The 3,751-nt window shown below is 38.9% G+C and overlaps 1 pseudogene; it reads right to left on the bottom strand.

Annotated features, from left to right (window-relative positions):
- Positions 1 to 280: 280 nt before the first annotated feature.
- On the bottom strand, positions 281 to 1,135 carry LOC147425389 (trihelix transcription factor ENAP1-like; annotated as a pseudogene).
- Positions 1,136 to 3,751: the final 2,616 nt, after the last annotated feature.

Here is a 3,751-nt window from a genome sequence, read left to right as displayed (position 1 = left end):
AGATGCACCCACTCTTCCATCCTATGATTTAAAACGAACATACTAATTTGGAATCACAAAATAACGCAAAGCAAATAAATATCCAAACTACCAAGTTTATTTAAGACATTCCTGAATACGAGTAAGGCCGCACACGAGATGACGAGATGGAAGGCGACGCCCGAAACTCACCTGCATAAAAACAAACATGTTTGTATATTAATTACTCTGCACAACGAAATGAGGTAATGCTCAAAACAAATGTAGATTTTACTACGGTGAAGTTCAAATAAACTTACTGCTATAGCTTCTTAGAGATAAGCTTGGCGATCTCCAAGAAGATCTGGTGACTCTTCGTCTCTTCCTCCTCTCTGATCTTTGCGAGTCTCTCCTCATGTAGCATCCTAGCAGTCTCAAGCTCTCAAAAGGTGTTTGTCTTCTTGTCTTCTACACGCTCGTAGGCCTCACACATCTGTTTCATCCCATCTCCCATTGTCTTGGCCACTGTGCCCAAGCTAGATTTCTTCGGTTGCTTGATTTTCTTGCCAAATACGCCGCCCAAATCCACAGTATCAGATTGTGGATTTTGGCCCGAGGTACCATCGTTCTCAACACCATCCAGGTCTATGGGTGTATCTGCTATAGAGGATACAGGCCTGTGGCTCTCGCTGTCAAGGGCACCAGCTATGCCTGAGCACTTTGGAGTCTTTCCCCACAAAGCGTCGCACTAGTCAAAAAATGTCCAGGAGCTGAGAATATTGCCAGTAGAATTTTGCTTTGAAAGCTCTTTCTTAAGTGTGTCGATTCGGTTTGTTGCATGCTCAGGATTGAAGTTACCTGAGATCTCTCGATTTAGAGCAAAGACCAAATATTCCCAATCCTTAGGGAAAAAATTACCCTTCTTGATGTGTGACCATTGCTCCTCATAGACTCGCAAGAGAGTATGCATACTTTTGTCGTCCCATATAACTGCCATTGCCCTCGCAGGCTTCGACCCTTTTGTGCTTATGTCTGCTTCTTATGGTTTCTGCATTGGTGGTTGAGTCCTTTCATTTGTGATCTCTGGTTGCTCGCTTGGAACCTGACTTTGTGCGGATATATCTACCTTGCATCATTTTTTCCTAGTTGAAGGAGGCATAACCATAGCGTGCTCCATCAAGCTGACGTAAGAAACCTGCTCCAAAGGCGTGGCGTCTTGGGAAAGAGGAACATACTCCTCACATTCATCTCCCACTAGCGCCGATTGTAAGTGCATTGCCCAAGAGGGCCTCGCACACACACTAGCTTCCCCTCGCCTAGCTCTCCGCATGCCAACCATGACTAGAAGTGGCAAAGACATACTGCGAATATTGATAAACATACATAAAATTTCGGACATAATCGACATACGTTCCATATGTCCCATATAGGTACACATGAAAACATTCATTGGAAAACCACATAACTGCGTTGTCATGCAATTTCGTTTTGATGAAAACAAAACAAAACAATGCAGCTTTTGATTGTAGTGCATGTGTTTATATGTGTGTGTGTGTGTGAAGAAAAAGAATAAAATTCTCGCTCCTTCCTCCTTCTGCAATGATGCATGATTCTCGCTCTTCTTTTGCTTCGCTTGTTTTTCCATTGAGAAGTTGACAATAGGCAAAATCACCTGTCTACTTCTATGTAAGTGTGTGTTTCAATAATATTAATACATAGACACCAAAGAATTTGACCAAATTCAAAAGACACTAGAAACTATGTCAGGAAAGAGGGCTGTATAATTCCATTATCATGTCAAAAAATGGTCTTATACACAAGTGGGGAAATTTAAAAAGCTTCCCTAGTAAGGATGAAGAGATACAAGTCCTGCAAATCTCCAGACCAGCAAAAATTTGATAGCTTAGAGTTGAGAAGGTAACCCTCACCTGCATCCATAGAGACAATATAACATTTAGTTAGTATTGGCACTGACTGCAGGTGATGTATAGGTATCCCACTTGTTATCGATGTCACCCAACTTTAAAATTGCTATCAATTAAAGTAAAGAGATGAAAACTTTTAACCAGTGCGATGGGAAAAAATGTTTTAGACTTGTGTGTTTCACGATATCAAAGACCATACAACTCTATCAGTTTAACAATCATAAAAAACCAAGCTGTATGGGGACAAAATGTAGTTTTTTTTAATTAGCGGAATTCCTGATATCAAAACAGATTTGTCTAACCAAACCAAACTTAGATTTAGGAATTCTAAGTGGAGCTCTTTTTAATTTTAGAAGCTCTAAAAAGGAAAGGTCGGAGGCGAGAGCTTTGGAGGCTATCTTTGCCCCGAAGTGGACTACGTACGCCCGTCTCTCCATTTGGCGGAGTTTGGCTTTTATTGCCGCAATTTTTTAGGTTCTGAAATTGTGCTCATGCGTGCCGTTAATGTATATTTTGGTGTTTCCTATAAATATAAAGTATTAGCTCCCAAGGTAAATAATAATAACTTGAATTAGTTACTACCTTTTAGGTGTTTTTTAATTCCTTGTGATCAAAAAAACATTTATCATTGGGATGAGAGGAAAAGGTATTAGTAACAAGTGTTTACATCATCCCATCTACGGGTCATCTTAGTCATATCCCAAAAAAAAAGTTGTTGCTATTAAGGTTTTAGCAGAAAGAAACTCTCAACAGCCTAATAGCTAGGTTCATTCCGGTCTTCAGAGAGCAAAAGAGATGACACAAAGGTAAATATCAATACTCTTACTAGGTGACGGCCCTGCTAGAATTATCAATTACAAGAAACATATCACAAAGTTTCAAAAAAGAGCCATAAGAAGTATAAGCCCTCTTTTAGCATGTAAAAAGAGATGACACAGTCAGCTGGTACATATAATAAGCTTTTAGAAAAACAAGCAAAGTGCAAAAACCAGTCACAGCCAAGTGGAGTTGGCTTAAAAAACATCTGTCTGAGATTTATAAGACTTAAAATACGAAGAAGACTCAGCTCAGTCCTGGTAGCATACTCCCGAGGAGATCCTACCAAGTTCCAAAAATCCCCCAAAAAAAGGTCAGTAAATAGCAAATAAAAAGAGGGACCGGTCTATCAAGAAACTGCAAATCAATCAAATATATAAAAAATGTGTTACAGAGCAGAGCTATTGTTAGAAAAAAAGATATTTAAAGTAATCAACCAAAGGAAAACCACTCCCAATATTTATTTAGGCTTTTAAACAACAACCACCAAAGTGATGACAAATGCTAGATTTTTTTCAAAACCAGCAGGATCGTGTTTTTTAAGCATTGATCCAGTATATCCCATCTCAAAAAGAAACAAAGGTATCCTCTTCCCCATCTTGGAGGTTCAAGGAAACCATAACATAAACACATAAGACCTAGTGTAACAGGTGTCAGCACTCATTATTTACAAGGGCAGCTCAGTACTGAGTAGAAACTAGTTATTACGGCAGTATATGGATGTTATCATCATCTACTAAGCCATAAGTATTTACATAACCTGATGTACGGAAGAAAAGTAAGTTCTAACCGATAAAGGTTAGCCAGCAGCCAGCTTATGAGCGCCATATTTGGTTATGGCTAAAAATCCAAAATAAGCAAGACCCAGACCAAAATCTAGTACAGAAAATCAATCAGCACCGAGTAAAAAAGGGCCATGAAATACCCTTTAATACAAAAAACCTGGATAACTTTTTAAGAAAATTATTCTCAGAATTTTTCCAGATCGATCAGCATGATCAAAGTTTTCCACTATAGCAACATTCCCAAAATCTCTGGCCAGCAAAAAACAA

Source organism: Adiantum capillus-veneris, chromosome 25, assembly GCF_014529385.1.
Source record: "Adiantum capillus-veneris isolate H3 chromosome 25, ASM1452938v2, whole genome shotgun sequence".
In the NCBI taxonomy this organism is placed as follows: domain Eukaryota; kingdom Viridiplantae; phylum Streptophyta; class Polypodiopsida; order Polypodiales; family Pteridaceae; genus Adiantum; species Adiantum capillus-veneris.
The sequence above is the reverse complement of the archived record's forward strand: the minus strand, read 5'-3'. Positions and strand labels throughout refer to the sequence as shown.